Source organism: Budorcas taxicolor, chromosome 25 (assembly GCF_023091745.1).
Source record: "Budorcas taxicolor isolate Tak-1 chromosome 25, Takin1.1, whole genome shotgun sequence".
Classification (NCBI taxonomy): domain Eukaryota; kingdom Metazoa; phylum Chordata; class Mammalia; order Artiodactyla; family Bovidae; genus Budorcas; species Budorcas taxicolor.
Genome location: NC_068934.1, coordinates 42,250,377 through 42,268,149, shown reverse-complemented (window position 1 = coordinate 42,268,149; position 17,773 = coordinate 42,250,377). Strand labels below are relative to the sequence as shown.

Below are 17,773 nucleotides of genomic sequence, written 5' to 3'. Positions count from 1 at the left end.
CACCCAAGACATGATGACCAGTGTGGAAACCCATAGGCATTTAGCTCATTGAGTCTAGTAGGCACTTAACACAGAAATCATGGCAAAGGCCAGCAGTGCTGTTTTCTATATCTGTGTTTTTAAAGAAGCTGGACCTCCTGTCTTGAAGCACCTTCCTTTCTGTTCCCATAGATAACTCTTCCTCATATTTCTGGATGAAGTATTATGATACTTACCCTCTAAATACTGTTCTGGAATATCCCCCAGATCTTGTGGAGATGATATTTCTGTGTCCAGTACACAGAGCTCCGTGGCAACAAAATGTCATTCATCACAATGAGTTAAATTCTGCATTTCCATCCATAGCTCCCTGGAAAAAGGCAACTCACCCCAGAGGAAGGGCAGCAGTGATGTGGAGACACTCACCTGTCTGAGAGATGGCCACATATGAGGGCCCCCCCACCATTCCAGCCATGACTAGGGATTGAACCACTGATTTCTGTGACTGATGATCACATTCAAAGTCCCACTGGAAGAGAAGAAACCCAGCACAAAGGAGCTTCACAGCATCTCATAATCCTTCAGTGTGCCCTTCATGAACACATTCTGTTTTGTTTTGTTTTTACTATGTTTATTCATCTATATCATTCAAGTCTCAGTTTAAGCATGGCTTTTCTAGAATTTCTCAACCAAGTCTTCTAGGTTATAACAGGATCAGTCTTTATATTCACTTAGCACTGCATACCCCAGCGGTCCTCAATGTTTGCCACACATTGGAAACATTGAGTTTTTTTTAATATAAATGTATTTATTTTAATTGGAGGTTAATTACTTTACAATATTGTATTGGTTTTGCCATACATCAACATGAATCTGCCACAGGTATACACGTGTTCCCCATCCTGAATCCCCTGCCCTCCTCCCTCCCCGTACCATCCCTCTGGGTCGTCTCAGTGCACCAGCCCCAAGCATCCAGTATCATGCATCAAACCTGGACTGGCGATTTGTTTCATATATACATTGAGTTTAAAAAAAAAATTGAAGTCTAGATTTCACATCTAGAGTGAAATATACTCCAGTCTGTTTCTCTGACAAGAAACCAGGGTATTGAAGTATGTTCTAATTAGAAATAATATTTCCAATTTGCAACTAGATTGAGAACAAGTGAGAAAGAATAATTTTTCACAAGTAATTACTTGTCTAATCACCAGTCTTTACACTAAATGTAAAGCTTTGTGATGTTAGAATTCATATCCAGTTTGTTGATTTCACTGTCCTCAATTTTAAGTGCTTGGCTTTTAAAAAGGTAAGCAATCATTATTGCTGAAAGAATGAAAGACAGGTGGTTACACTAATACTAAGCACTTGAACAGTATTTATGCTATGTTATTCTAAACACCCAGACCATGTACTCACAATAGTAAATGAGGCTTTACCTCAGTCATGATGGTGGAGGAGAACAAGCAGCGATCATACACCCAGCCATACACAGGGCTCTGTGTCCACGTCACTCATGTGGGGAAGGATCCCATTTAGGTGAAGGAGCTGCCACTGTGTGTGGAGGAAGCGATGACATTTCACTGGCTTAAAGTTAGAATCCAAGGGGATGGAAATTCTCAGGAGGACATCAAGGCTGAGGGTCCCAGTATCATTATCAGAGACAGTGTCATTATTGAGGATGTGGACCCAGCAGCGATGCCCTGGAACAGCTGCAGTGAAGTTCTCCAGCAGTATATGGCACGCTATCATCATGAGAGAAGGCAAGCCTAAAAGCATCTGAAGGATCTGGTATTTCCCCAGGCCAACAATTTCATCCTGCAGGTTCTCAAAGGGCACTGTGAAAAGGTGATATTACAGAGACAAGTTCAGAGGCACAAAAAGTTTCTTTACATTAATTCAAACTATCTATGTGACCTCGCACCAGTTTCTCATTAATGAGTCTTGTCACCTTACTTGCAACAGAGTAGTTTTCCCAGTCCTTTTGTAATCAGGATATAATACTGTTCTTTTTTTAAAGTAAAGTTATAGAGATAATTATTTACCAAAATACTTTCGATTGTTGACAGTGAAATCTGTTTAAAGGTTTACTCTCTGAATGTGTTTGTCCTCAGTGGTTATGTAAAATCAGCATTGGACTTTGACATGAACATGGTCTCTAAATAATCTAAGATAAGCCTGCTACACAGTCTTCGGTATTTCTAGAAAATGGAGTTCGAGAGACACTGAAGTAAATTGCTTTATGATTTTTCTGTGGATAGAATAGGAAACAAATGTTTTCTTGTTTAATACTGAATTTGATTAAAATAATTAACAAAACACAGCCCTACTAGTTTTCAGTAGCTGATATCATGCTCCAGTTTAAATTACACAAAAAAACTCACAATAATTTTAAGTTCCTTGAAATATAGGTACAGGGGAAAGGCAGTGGTAAACTCATGTGAATTTATTTTCTTGGATTTACTTATTGGTTTACATAATATATTATTGGTTTACATAATATATGGACTTCCTGATGGCTCAGACAGAAAGAATCTGCTTGCAATCCAGGAGACCTGGTTCAATACCTGGGTTGGGAAGATCCCCTGGAGAAGGGAATGGCAACCGACTCCAATATTCTTGCCTGGAGAATGCTATGGACGGAGGAACCTGGCAGGCTACATACAGTCCATGGGGTCACAGAGTCGGACACAACTGAGCAACTAATACTTTACATAATGTATTAAGTATAATTTATGTGCAATTCTTCAGAATACTGATGAACCAATCCTCTTATCACTATGAAACTGGCCTAGTTATCTCTGGTAATACTCTTTGATTTCAAGTATATATTTTCTCATTTTCATATAGTCATCTAAGTTTCTTATATTTAGCTTTCTCAAGCTATAACTTACCAATTCTTTATATACTTTATTAAAATGTTTAATGAGATAAATGTAGAGTCACATACAGCAGCAAGAAATAATGTAATGCGAAATTGTCTGCACAGTACCCATTTTCCCCCAATAGAAATATTTTCAAAAGTATAGTATATTAGTACTAATTTATTGATACTGATACAATGCACTAACCTTATTCAGACTTCCCCAGTCATTTTTACCTGTACATTTGTGTATGTGTGGGGGGAGGTACTTGGTACCATATGGCAACCCACTCCAGTACTCTTGCCTGGAAACTCCCATGGACGGAGGAGCCTGGTTGGCTGCAGTCAATGGGGTCACGAAGAGTCAGACATGACTGAGCTTTTGCTTTCATGCATTGGAGAAGGAAATGGCAACCCACTCCAGCATTCTTGCCTGGAGAATCCCAGGGACGGGGGAGCCTGGTGGGCTGCCATCTATGGGGTCGCACAGAGTTGGACACGACTGAAGTGACTTAGCAGCAGTAGCAGCAGTGTATCACCTGTTTGGCTTTGTGCATCCACCACCACAGTCAAGATACTAGAGATCTATCTCCACTGATATGCCTCTTGCATTTATATGTATGTATCCCTCTTGAGTATATAAATATACTCACCTTGCACCTGGTCCTGTCTTTCCCTTTGCTATATTTGGCAACTACTACTCTGTTTTCCACTTTAAAAATCTGTCATTAAAATCTTGTTATATACAAAGAAAAATATGGGGAAGTGAAGCCATTAGGAGGTCATTCCTATCTGAGTCCTTCTCTATAGATTAGCTAGCAACTATCCTCAGACAAGTCATCACTGTGAAAATTCCAGAACTTGAGGACAAGGATGAAGCAATCTCTGAAAGACAAAGATAGAGAAAAACACTTAAGAAGGCCAAGAGGAGTGACTACACTCTGACCACATTATTTCTCCCCCAGCCCAACACAGCACCACACCAGTAGGGCCCCTTTGAGCTTACAGTTTCTCCAGCAAGAAAAAAAATGATCCAAGTGGACATTCATCTGCCATAGAATTATGACAGGCTTCCCAGGAGGCCCTCTCAGGTCTGGCCTTGTGGGAATCGCGAAGGGAATTCCCAGGTTCAATCACTGGGAATCAAATTGAGATGAAGAAGTGGGCAGAGCTCACAGTAACCAGCACTCAAGTTTTGGTGGGCTGCATTTCTGCTTGCCACGGAATCCAAGTAGAGAGCCCAGCCAGTGGTTTTGTTCATCGGCAGAACTGAGCTGGTAGCCAAAGAGCTCAGTTGGAAATTCTACCTTATTTGGATTTCCAGCCTACAAGCCGTGCTAGGCATGGTGCTGGCTTATGGCCCTGCCTGAGCAGGGAAGCAAATTCACAAGTCTGCCTAACTTCTGAGTATAGCTTCCATTTCCACCCAATCAGGAACCCTGCCCAGAGAACCCAGGCAGCCACAGTACCCATCTGTGGACAGGAAGTCAAGCCAGAAGTTCTGCTCTACTTTTAAGAATAATCTCTGAACCCATATAACCAAGCTCCTTGAACAGTCATCTTCAGAGCCCAACTATGGTACTACCTAGCTGCAAAGCCTAGAAAACAGCCTCACCTCATATCACAACCCAGCCTGTGACCCTGCCTGATCACTGAACATAGTCTGCAGCCTTATTCATCTCTCTTCCAAAAACCTCACCCAAGTGTAGAACATAGCCTGAAGCCCCACACAACAAGGAAGGTTGTACAGTGACCTTCCCTGATGAAGCAGACCTTTAAAGTCTAGTAGAGGAGACTGTTTGCTCATAGCATAGATGCCAATACAAGGAACCAAGGGTCACAGAAAATCAAGCGGACATTAAACCACCAAAGGAATTAAAGCTCCAGGAACTGACCTAAAAGAAATGAATCGCCAGTCCAGGTTCGATGCATGATACTGGATGCTTGGGGCTGGTGCACTGGGACAACCCAGAGGGATGGTACAGGGAGGGAGGAGGGAGGGGGATTCAGGATGGGGAACACGTGTATACCTGTGGTGGATTCATGTTGATGTATGGCAAAACCAATACAATATTGTAAAGTAATTAACCTCCAATTAAAATAAACAAATCTATATTTAAAAAAAGAATACAACTGAACTAAAGAATTTAATAGAGTACTTATATATAAGACCAAACATTGCAGAAGAAATCAGTGAACCAGAAGATGGATCATTTGAAATTATCTTGTCAGAGGAGAAAAAAAGAGAACAAAAATGAAAAAGAGTGAAGAGAAGCCGTGGGACTTATGGGACAGCACAAAAAAAAAATACATGCTATGAAAATCCAAGAAGGGAAAGAGAAAGGGACAGAAAATTAATTTCAAGAAAAAAATGTCTTAAAGAAAAACACCAATACAGTATACTAAGGCATATATATGGAATTTAGAAAGATGGTAATGATGACCCTGTATGCGAGACAGCAAAAGAGACACAGATGTGTAGAGCGGACTTTTGGACTCTGAGGGAGAGGGAGTGGGTGGGATGATTTGGGAGAATGGCATTGAAACATGTATACTATCATGTAAGAAACGAATCGCCAGTCTATGTTTGATGCAGGATACAGGATGCTTGGGGCTGGTGCACGGGGGTGATCCAGAGAGATGATATGGGGTGGGAGGTGAGAGGGGGGTTCATGTTTGGGAACTCATGTACACCCGTGGTGGATTCATGTCAATGTATGGCAAAACCAATACAGTATTGTAAAGTAAAATAAAGTAAAAATAAAAATTTTTAAAAACATTCCCAAGCATGGGAAAATAAATGAACATCAGATTCATGGCACCCAGACCCCAAATAAATTAAACCTGAAAGGTATTTACACTGAGACACATATTATTAAATTGTCAGAAGTCAAACACAAAGAAAAAATTTTGAAAGCTGCAGCAGAAAAGTGGCTTTAACTTAAAAGAGAGTTCCCATAACATTATGATCAGATTAAAAATTTTTTTCTCTCTGCTTTTTTTGGATCTCTTTATTATTTAAGGCAGGATTGATTGGATTTTCAAATGTGAGTCCCCACCTTAGAGAAGCAAGCCTGTCAATTTAGCCAGCAATGATTTTTGTCTCCCCCACCCCGCACTAAAAAATGTCATTTCCCGAGGTTGACAAACTCTTGCTTGGTGACTTGTCTTCAATGGATCACTTTTTAGACAATGAAATATAAATTCCTTGGCCTCCTGTTGATTCCTCTTTAGTGGCAAACAAAGCTGTCACTGAAAGGCTGCCTGGAGCCAGGTAGCTGACAGGATTCAACGAGGCTGATGGACACTCAACCGATTCTTTTCTGTATGCAGACTGTGCTTTGTCATGATAGAATGTAGATTTTAAAAAATTTATTGAAGTGTAGTTGATTTACAATGTTGTGTTAATTTCTATTATACAGCAGAGTGATTTGACTGTATATATTCTTTCTCATTTTGCTTTATTATATGATAATTTATTTTTACATCCAGGTGGGCCATATGCCTTGTGTACTTCCCAGATCCAAGCTGCTCACATTTCCAGATGCTCCATGAGGGCACAGTGCCAGGTGGGCCATGTATCTCCTCAGGGGAGCTCGTCTCAGGCTGTGACATTCCTGGCAATACAATATAAAGCCCAGAAATAAATTATTTACATATAGAATCAACTTACATTTGACAAGAGTTAGATGCTGAGTCATATCTGACTCTTTGTGACCCCATGGACTATAGCCAATCAGGCTGCTCTGTCCATGGAATTCCCCAGGCAAGAATACTGGAGTGGGTTGCCATTTCCTCCTCCAGGGGGTCTTCCCAACCCTGGGATTGAACTCTGCATTGCAAGCAGGAGATGTAAGAGATGAGGGTTTGATCCCTGGGTCAGTAAGATCCCTTGGAGGAGGGCATGGCAACCCATTCCACTACTCTTGCCTGGGGAATCCCATGGACAGAGAAACCTGGTGGGCTATAGCCCGTAGAGTCGCAAAGAGTCAGACACAACTGAAGCAACTTAGCATGCAAGCAATATTTGACAAAGGAGCTGAGAATACTTCTTGGAGAAAACATAGTCTCTTCAGTAAATGGTGCTGGAAAACTAGATAGTAATGCGTGAAAGAAACTGGACCCCTCTGTTATAGCACTTATAAAAAATAATACTCAAAATGGGTTAAGAACTTAAACATACAGCCTGAAAATGTGTAACTCCTAGAAGACATAGGAGGAAAGCATTTTGACATTGGTCTTGGCAGTGAGTTTACTGATGACACTGGACTACAAGCTATACAAGCAAAACTAAACAAGTGGGACTATATCAAATTAGAAAGCTACTACACATTAAAGAAGTGATCCATAAATTAAATAGAAACTATGGTATGACAGAAAATATTTTCAATTTACACATCTGATAAGAAATTAACATCCAAAATACTTAAGAAACACACATAATTTAACAGCAAAAAAAAAAAATCCTACCAATATAAACAAACCACGTGAATAGACATTTCTCCAAGGGAGATATTCAAAAAGCAAACAGATAAATGAAAGCATTTCAATATCACTAATTAACAGGGAAAAGTGAACCAAACTACAATGAGATACTACCTCACATCTGTTAAAACAATGATCATACAATCATTAAAGAATAAGCGATAAGGAGTGCCGGTAAGCATGAGGACAAAAACGAAAGCCATGTAGACTGCTGGTGGCAAAGTAAGCTGGAACAACCACTATAGAAAACAATATGGAAAGTCCTCTAAATACTAATAATATAACTATCATAACATCTAGCATTCCTACTTCTGGATACAAAATCGAAAGAAATGAAGTCACCGTCTTAAAGAGATATCTGCATCTCATTTCCAATGTACATTACAGCACTATTTGGTGGCTCAGACGGTAAAGCGTCTGTCTACAATGAGGGAGACCTGGGTTCGATCCCTGGGTAGGGAAGATCCGCTGGAGAAGGAAATGGCAACCCACTCCCGTGCTATTGCCTGGAAAATCCCATGGACAGAGGAGCCTGATAGGTTACAGTCCATGGGTCGCAAAGAGTCGGACACGACTGAGCGACTTCACTTTCACTTTACCATACTCAAGACATGGAAACAGCCTAGCAGTCTATCAATGGATGGATAAAGAATATGTGCTTTACATATAAAGTTCTCATCACAGAAAATTGTAACTATGTGAGGTGTTGTATGTGGTAACTAGGGTTATTTTATTAATTATTTCACAATACATACATATATTTAACTATTATGCTGTACATCTTAAACATACACAATGTTAATGTAAGACATATCTCTTACATTATCTCTTGAAGCTGGAAATTGTAATTTTAACCAAATAATAATATTGTGTGTAATATTTTGAAGTTTGCTTTCATACCAATCAAAATCATACAGATATTCATTGAAGTTGCTGTCAATAGCTTATTTCTTTCTGCTGCTGAATACACGAAATGTAGATACAAATGTTAGTTTAACCCATCACCTGATGAAAGCCATCTAGATAGTTCTCAGGTTTTGTATTTGTTTGTTCACAATTGAGATATAATAGACAAATAAAATTTATAAGATTAAGATATACTATGTGTTAATTTGATACATTGTATATTACAATATGATCACCAACATTGTGTTAGCTAACACTTTATTCATGTCACAAAATTATCATTTCCTTTCTGTGGTGAGAACAATTAAGATCTAGGCTGTTACTAAGTTTGAAATGTATAATGTAGTATTATGGACTGGTGGCTCAGTGGTAAAGAACCCACCTGCCAATGCAGGAGACCCAAGAGATGTAATTTGATCCCTGGATTGGGAGGATCCCCTGGAGAAGGAAATAGCAACCCACTCCAGTACTCTTGCCTGGGAAATCCCACGTACCGAGGAGCCTGGCAGGCTATAGTCCACGGGGTCACAAAGAGTTGGACACCACTGAGCATGAGCACAAACACGAATTGTGGACTATGAAAATCACTAAATGTGCATTACACCTGCAGAACTTATTTATCTACTAATTGTAAGTTTATACCATTAAAATTTTCATGAATTCCCCCAACTTCCAGCCCCAATAACTACCATCCTACTCTGTTTCCACGGATTTGACGGGTTTAGATCTGACATCTGTTATACACAGAATGTGTCATTCTCTGACATCTCATTTAGCACAGTGTTTTCAAGGTCCACCCATGTTGTCACGATTCCCTTTCCTCGTGGGTAAACAATATTTCATCATATATATTAGATATATGCAACGGACATGTGTGTGTGTATATATACATGGTTATCCATCACCAAGTGGTTGACATTTAGATGGTTTCCATATCCTAGAGATTGTAAATAGTGCTTCAATAAACATGGGAGTGCAGTTATCTTTTTAATTTCCTTTTCTCATTTCCTTTGGATATATGCCAAGAGCAAGATTACTGGATCGTATGGCAATTCTATTTTTAATTTTCAGAGGAAACTCCTTGCTGTTTTCCATAGTGACTGTACTTATTTACATTGCCACTGATAGTGTACAAAAGTTCGCCCTTGTCCACATCCTCACCAGCACTTAACTATCTCATGTCTTCCTGATGATAGCTATCAACTAAACATCAAATCAAAGGAGAAATAAAGAATTTTATTTGAGCCAAATAGAGGATTATAATCTCGGAGACAGTCTTTAGAAAGCTGAGAAGTGTTTCACTTGTTAAAAGTCAAAGGCACAGTCCTATACACTTTTGAGACAAAGGATCATACATGAAAATAATACAGACATTTATGAAGTTCACAAAAGGTATCTAGTTCAGATCTGCACATTTGAAGTGAGCAGCAGGTCTCTGTGATCCCTTATAGAATTAGGAAAACAGAAGTTAATCTTCTAAAGGGTTGCTGACATTGGAAGAAAAAGAAAAAATAACACTGATGTTTATGATCAAACAGGCTTTATCACTTTTCTGGAGGTCTGGTTAATGTATAATGCAGAAGCACATTGCACTATGGTTTGCAAATATTTTCCCATCTGTACTATGTAACATTACTTAGCAGTAAACAGGAATACAGTAGTGATACAAAGAAAAGCAGGCATGACTTTCATATACACTACACTGAGCAAAAGCCAAATGCAAAAAAAAAAAAAAGAAGTCTGTAATTATATTTATGTGATGTTCTAGAGTAAGCAAAAGTAATACCTACTGAAATATATAGTGGAGGAGAGATGAGGTCTAGGGGACAATTCTGACTAACAAATGAACACAAAAGGTCTTTCTAGGCTGATGGAATTAATCTACCTGTTTATAGAATTGTGGCTGATACTGATATATGAATTTATCCAAATACACTGAATTTTTTGTCTACTCCATACAGTCCTGAGCATGCCCTATCTCATCAAATACATTGAATTTTGAACTTAGAATTCATATATGTGACCGTGTGTGAATTTTATCTAATAAAGGAACCATGAACAATAACAAAGTGATGTATATGAAAGTAATTACTACAAACATCTAGAGGGTGGTTTCTAATAAAATATTATTCTGGAGGGACAAATATGTGTCTTCTTAGTTACTATTGTGTTGCAGTTTGTAACTTTGATAGTAGTTAAAAGCTGTTTTTAATAATAATTTAAATATATATATATATACACACACACACATGTTTTATATACTTTTCTTTGAAGATAGCGAAGGACAGGGAAGCCTGACATGCTGCAGGCCATGGGGTTGCAAAAAGGCCATAAAAAGTTAGATAAGGTTAGAGAGGTAAAGAGACAGAGGAGGCTAGATCTAATATTGAAGGTAAGAGTGTTGAATTTCATTCTGCATGAGATGGAAGCCACAAGAGATATTTGAGCTGAGATCTGGCAGCACATGAAGAATTTAAAAGACTTCACTGAAAAATTATGTGTGAATTGCTACTGCTACTGCTAAGTCGCTTCAGTCGTGTCCGACTCTGTGTGACCCCATAGATGGCAGCCCACCAGGCTCTGCCGTCCCTGGGATTCTCCAGGCAAGAACACTGGAGTGGGCTGCCATTTCCTTCTCCAATGCATGAGAGAGAAAATTGAAAGTGAAGTCGCTCAGTTGTGTCCGACTCTTAGCAACACCATGGACTGCAGCCTACAGGCTCCTCCGTCCATGGATTTTCCAGGCAAGAGTAGTGGAGTGGGGTGCCATTGCCTTCTCCGTGTGAATTGGAGAAGGGAGAATAGTCCAGATGAGAAATGAGAGTGAATTAGACTTGGTAAGTAATAGTGCAGGTCATTAAGGGCAGTCAGATTTTGAATGCCACTTGAAGAAGGTGGCTCAGACAGTAAAGAATCTGCCTGGAAGGTGGGAGACCCAGGCTTGATTCCTAGGTTGGGAAGATATGCTGGAGAAGGGAATGGCAACTCACTCTAGTTTTTTTGCCTGGAGAATCCCATGGACAGAGTAGCTTGTGGGCTACGGTCCACGGGGTCACAAAAGAATCAGACATGACTGAGCAACGAACACACAAATATTTGGATGTGAAAATACAGAAAACATTAGGATTTTAAGAAATTTGGTGGGGCCAAACGTATTATGTGTATGTGTGTGTGCACAGTAGCTCAGTCGTGTCCTACTCTTTGCAAACCCGTGGACTGTAGCATGCCAGGCTCCTCTGTCCATGGAATTCTCCAGACAAGAATACTGGAATGGTTTCCATTTCCTTCTTCAGGGGATCTTCCAGGGGAGGGAGTCAAAAAGGGTGGCCTTACAGATGTCTCCTGCCACCTGCTGACACCCAGGCATTATGAGACTTTACACTGGGCTTCCAGGGAAAGGAGGGCTGGAACTTGGCTCAACCAGAAGCCAGACCAGACCAGAACAGAATCAGAATTTGAGTTCTCTGCCAACTGAAGGTGATCAGGCTCTGACCTTCATCTCAGGCTGAGGCCCTTTGACCAGACTTCTGGGTCCAGGACCGGGGCACTAGAAAAAATGGTAGGATAGGAAGGATTAAGAACATGAAAGAGAGAAGGAAGGGGAGAAAGATCAATAAAGCCTCTTGTTCCTTACCCAATCGGGGCACTCTGGGGAGTCATCTGCATTAGAAGGAGACCAAGGACAAGAGGATTCCAGTTGCGTCCACTGGGCCTGGTCTATCAGCAGGCAAGCCCATTGTTGAGTATCCCAAGTGGTTAGGATGTCAGTTGCAGCAAAGAAGAGTCCCCATCTGAGTCACCATTTGTTGTAGGAAGGGGAACTCCTTTTCCAGGGCCCAAAAATAGGCTCTTATATAACACTTGGAAGTGAATTGTCTAAGGAGACACACAAACTGACCAAGCAAGAGGTTTTATTCATAAGGGGCACTGGGGGGAGAGTGGTATGATAAGGGAACCCAGGAGAACTGCTCTATGGAATGCATTGTGTGTGCGTGTTAGTTGCTTAGTCATGTCCAGCTCTTTGGGACCCCATGGACTGTACCCCACCAGGCTCTTCTGTCCATGGGATTCCCAGGCAAGAATACTGGAGTGGGTTGCCATTTCCTGCTCCAGGGGAACTTCCTGACCCAGGGATCGAACCCAGATCTCCTGCATTGCAGGAAGATTCTTTTCCATCTGAGCTATAGGGAAGTCCTCCTGAGACTGAATAATTGAATGTATTATAGGAATGGTTAAAAATATAAATAGATGAGAAGAAAATGAGAAAGAACTTTTTTCTGTGAAAGAAATCAGAGAATAAGGCAGTACCTGAAGAAGAAAGTGGGTTCATCAGAAGTTTATTCTGTTTTCTGTTTAAGTTGGAATAACTTACTCCTTGTTTGTACATCAGGAGCCTGATAATTATTAAATAAAGCTTATCTCATGCTACAGAATTCTTCTATGTCCTGTATTTCCTTGTCTCACTGAAGGTTGGGGCAGATCTGATTCCACTGATTTAGTAGAAAATGTCTTTAGGATGAAGGTAGCATCTTTCTGGGGCATCTTTCTTGGGAAGACTTTTGAGAAGGCCCCAATTTTCAGAACAGTCTTGCCTAGTAGAAATTTCTCACATGGCCTAGGTGCAGTCTGTCTCCACTAAGCAAACATGGATATGAACTCTGGTTTTGCCCCTTTATGCTGTTGAAGGCTTTCAATGAGATCAAATCAATGAAGTGAGCTGTAGCACATCAATGAAAAGGTCTTTTTGCTTGTGTGGTAATGTACTTTGATACTTTCCTCTTTATCTTTTTGTATCAACTGTCAGGTTTTCCTTTCTTGTTACCATAATTCTTGCATAAAACGTTTTCTAGTTTGGACAGTTTATTTTAACCTGATAACAACTAACTTCAATTGCATGCAAAAGCTCTATGAATTTACTTGCCACAAACACACAGGGCATGTGATATTGGTGTCAGAATTTACATTTTCTTATTCTATATTTATAAAAAAATTTATGGTCATGAATTTTTAATGCTTTTGTGTTTAACTTTTATGACGAGGCTAAAAGGTAATTTACATACCACCACCTCAGTGTTATATTATTATTTGTCTTTACATTTACCTTTACCAGTGAGACTTGTCCTTTCTTGTGTTTTTGTGTTGCTGCTTAGCATTATTTCTTTGCAACTTAAAGAGCTACCCGAACTTCTCTGAAACGATTATTTCGAATTCTTTGTCAGGCAGTTCATAGATATCCATTTCTTTAGGGTCAGTTCCTGCAGCTGTATTTTGTTTCTTTGGTTGTATCATATTTCTCCAAGTCTTCATGATCCTTGTAACCTTGCATTTTTGAAGAAGCAGTCACCCCTTCCAGGCATTACAGACTGGCTTTGGCAGGGAAAGTCTACACCAGTCACATTGGCCAGAAACTCTGGACAGGCCAGTTGTTGGGGACCCTGGGTGGGCTGCCTGGTGAGGTCCACGGGCAGAGCCTGATGTCAGAATCCACAGACAGGCTTTCTCTTTCTTTTTGCCATGAAAGAACTTTTAGGCTAAAGGGATTTTCCTTAGCGCTGCTTGTGTTTTGTTGAGAGCAGAATGACAGGAAGAAAGTGAAGCTTTTCTATTTACCCTTTGAAATGAGTCTTTTCTCATTTCTGTGCTGCACCAGGCTGATGAAACCTCTTGCCTGGATTCCGGGTGCCTCAAAAAGGAACTTTCATCCACGGGCAGTTGTTAAATTGGTGTTTCCATGGAACAGGAAGGCTGGGACATCCTCTTCTGCCATCTTGCTGATGCTGATCTCTTTTATCATTTGGACTTTCATGCCATGTTTAAGAAACCATTGACTAACCAAAACCATGAATATGTTATCTTATATTTTCTTCTGAAAATTCACAGTTTTAGTTCTTATATTCAAGTCCAGGATTCATTTTGAAACTTGTTTGTTTATGGTCATGTCTGACTCTTTGTGACTCCATGTACTATAGCCCACCAAGCTCCTCTGTCCATGGGATTTTCCAGGCAAGAATACTGGAGTGGGTAGCTATTCCCTTCTCCAGGAGATCTTCCTGACCCAGGAATCGAATCCCAGTCTCCTGCACTGCAGGCAGATTCTTTACCATTTGAGCCACCCAGAAAGCCCCATGGTATACAATAGAGGTCCTAAAACTTTGTGTGTATGTATATCTTTTTCTCCAAGCATTATCTATGAAGACTGCCATTCTCCCACTGATTTTTCTGGTCCCCTTCGTTAAAAATCAGTTGGCCGAAGCTTTAGGGTTTATTTCTGTTCTCTCAATTTTATTCCTTTATGTCAAATTCTGTTCTAATGCCTGAATCACACTGTACTATAGCTTTGCAATAATCTTTGAAAGTGAAAAGTGAAAGTCCTCTAAGTTTTTCTTTTCCAATATTGTTTTGGCTAATCTGTGTCTTTGAATCCATATTAATATTAATAACAAAGATATTACAAATTGACAATGATAGAATTGACAATTAAAGTCAATTTCTGCCCCAAAAAGTCAGCTGAGATTTGTATAGAAATTGTGTTGAAGTTATAGATCAACTTGAGAAGCATTGTCTTATTGACAACACTCTTTTTATTTTATTTTTTAATTTAAATTTATTTATTTCAATTAAAGGCTAATTACTTTCCAATATTGTATTGATTTTGCCATACATCAACATGAATCCACCACGGGTCGTATGGGGAGGGAGGTGGGAGGGGGGTTCAGGATTGGGAACACTAAGCCTTCTAGAGCTATCCTTCCATTTATATATTAGAGATCTTTATTTTCTCAGAACACTGTTTTTTTGGTTTATAGTTGACAATTCTTACACTCCTATTAATTTGTTAACAGGAAATACATATTATAAAACAATGTTTGTTTCATGATGAGAGTAGAAAACTAACACTATGAGTCACTTAAAAAGTTCTGGAGCTCAGTCTGAGAAATGGGATGAGCAGCTTTTGTATCACTTTGGAAGCACACCCTCCTGAGGTACCCTATGCTCCTGCAGGACATGTGGGGCACAGCACACATGGGCAGCGTGTGGCTCAGGTCCTGCTGGAAGCCCAGGGAGCCTGCACGGCCCACCCAAGATGCTCTGGCCACTATAATCAAAGAGAAAAACCTGAGGTCAGAAGGGAATTGGTTCCTAGAGGGGCCAGGAAGGCTATAGCCTTGCCCCTCCCTATTCTGGAGTGTAGAAGAGTCTCCTGGGCTGATGGTCCTGGTTGAGAAGATGGTGCCCATGCTGGCCTTATGCTGGATTTGTTCCCCAGGTGTCTGTGCCAAGGAAAAGCTGCAACTTTTTCCAATATGGTCTGCCTCTTCTTACTGGTGAGGCTGAAGTAACAGATGTATGTGTGGTCTTAGCCTGTGAAGGCTGCTGACTGAAATTTTTGTACTTTACGTCCTTTCCATACTGGAAGAAGTGGCCAGGGTTAGCACCTCAAGCAGCAGCTCTGAGCTACAGAAGAAGAGCAGGATGCCGTTCATGATGGCTTCCAGGCGGATCACAGAGGTCTGCAGCAGCAGGTAATAGGAGGCCACCATGGTGGACAGGAAGGTCAAGATTAATAGCATGTGGCATCTTCCACTGGCAGAAACTTCCCTTTGCACCAAAAAGTAGTCAAATTTCTCCAGTTCCAAGACACAGGAAGAGCATCATCACATCCAGTACTAGATTGGCTGTTGGGTATGGAGCAGGAGATCTTTATACAGCACTACAGAGTTCTAGCAGGAAATAGGTGGCATAATACCATCCATTCAGAAAGGACAGGATTTCCAGGAGGGTGAGGACAATCATTTACCTCCAAAATCTCGCCTCGTGGTACCATCTTCAGACTTCCTCTATTTTTTCTGTGTATTTTATTCTCTGTGATACTTTTTTTTAATATAAATGTATTTATTTTAATTGGAGGTTAATTACTTTACAATATTGTATTGGTTTTGCCATACATCAACATGAATCTGCCACAGGTATACACGTGTTCCCCATCCTGAACCCCCCTCCCTTCTCCCTCCCCGTACCATCCCTCTGGGTCGTCTCAGTGCACCAGCCCCAAGCATCCAGTTTCATGCATCGAACCTGGACAGGCAATTCATTTCACATATGATATTATACATGTTTCAATGCCATTCTCCCAAATCATCCCACCCTCTCCCTCTCCCACAGAGTCCGAAAGACTGTTCTATACATCTGTGTCTCTTTTGCTGTCTCGAATACAGGGTTATCGTTACCACCCTCTTTTAAATAGATTTTTATAAGATTTATTTTTGGAGTGTCTATTGCTAGTGTGGCTCAGATGGTGAATAATCTGTCTGCAATGTGGGAGGCGTGGGTTTGATCCCTGGATGGGGAAGATCCCTTGGAGGAGGGCATGGCAACCCACTCCAGCATTCTTGCCTGGAGAATCCTCATGGACAGAGGAGCCTGGCAGGCTACAGTCTATGGAGTCACAAAGAGTTGGACACGACTGAGCAACTAAGCACAGCACACACATTGCTAGTGTAGAGAAATACAACTGAGTTTTACAATTTATTTAGTATTCTGCAAAGTTGGTAAACTCATTTGTTATTTCTGATGGATATTTAGTGGATCCTTGGGAATTTCTACATACAAACTTATGTCATCTACAGATAAAGACAGCTGTATTTTTTATTTTCCTATATATATATATATATATATATCTTTTATTTATTTTCCTTCTCTTAGTTACCCTCACTAAAACTTTGAATACTTTGTTGCATATACATGGTGATAGTTGACATCATTATATTTTTCCTGAATTTATGGTGAAGAAATCAGTCTTTCAGCATTTAGGATAAAAATTTCTGTAGGTTCTTTATATTTGCTCTTTACTAGGGGATATAGTTGATACTCTCCATAATTGTACATCTTGTGGAGATTGTACATATGCATACACTTACAATACCATCACTACACTAAGGAACTATATACTGACTCCAGAAATTCCCTTCTGCTCTTTTGTAATCTTTTTAAATGAACATAAGATCCATCCCTTTAACATATTATAAAATGCACAATACAATGTTGCTAACTAACTCAATAACTAACTACATATAGCCTTATTCATCTTGAATAAAAAACTTTATACTCATTGGAAAATAATTTTCAACTTGTCTTATCCCTTCAGCTCCTGACAACTACCTTTCATTGTACTCTCTTCTTTTATGAATTTGACTACTTCAAAACCTTGTATAAGTGGAATTATGCTGTATTTGTCCTTCAGTAATCAGATTATTTCAGGTATCATAATGTCTATATGCTTATACATGTTGTCCCAATGGCAGGATTTACTTCTTTGTTATGCACAAATAATACTCCATCTTAAGCAAGACTTAAACACAGACTTGGGACTCTAAAAATCTTCAGAAGAAAAAGATAGGGAAAATTTTCTTTGACATTAGTGTTGGCAATGATTTCTAGGATTTGGCATGAACATCGCAGGCAACAAGACCAAAAATGGAAAAGTGGGACTACATCAAGCTCGAAAACTTCTAAAAAGCAAATGAAATAATCAACAAAATGAAA

The 17,773-nt window shown here is 39.9% G+C and overlaps 1 pseudogene; it reads right to left on the bottom strand.

Moving 5' to 3' along the window:
* LOC128068577 (solute carrier family 22 member 10-like) overlaps positions 1–15,771 on the bottom strand; it is a 39,146-nt pseudogene extending 23,375 nt beyond the window's left edge.
* Between the last annotated feature and the right edge of the window lie 2,002 nt (positions 15,772–17,773).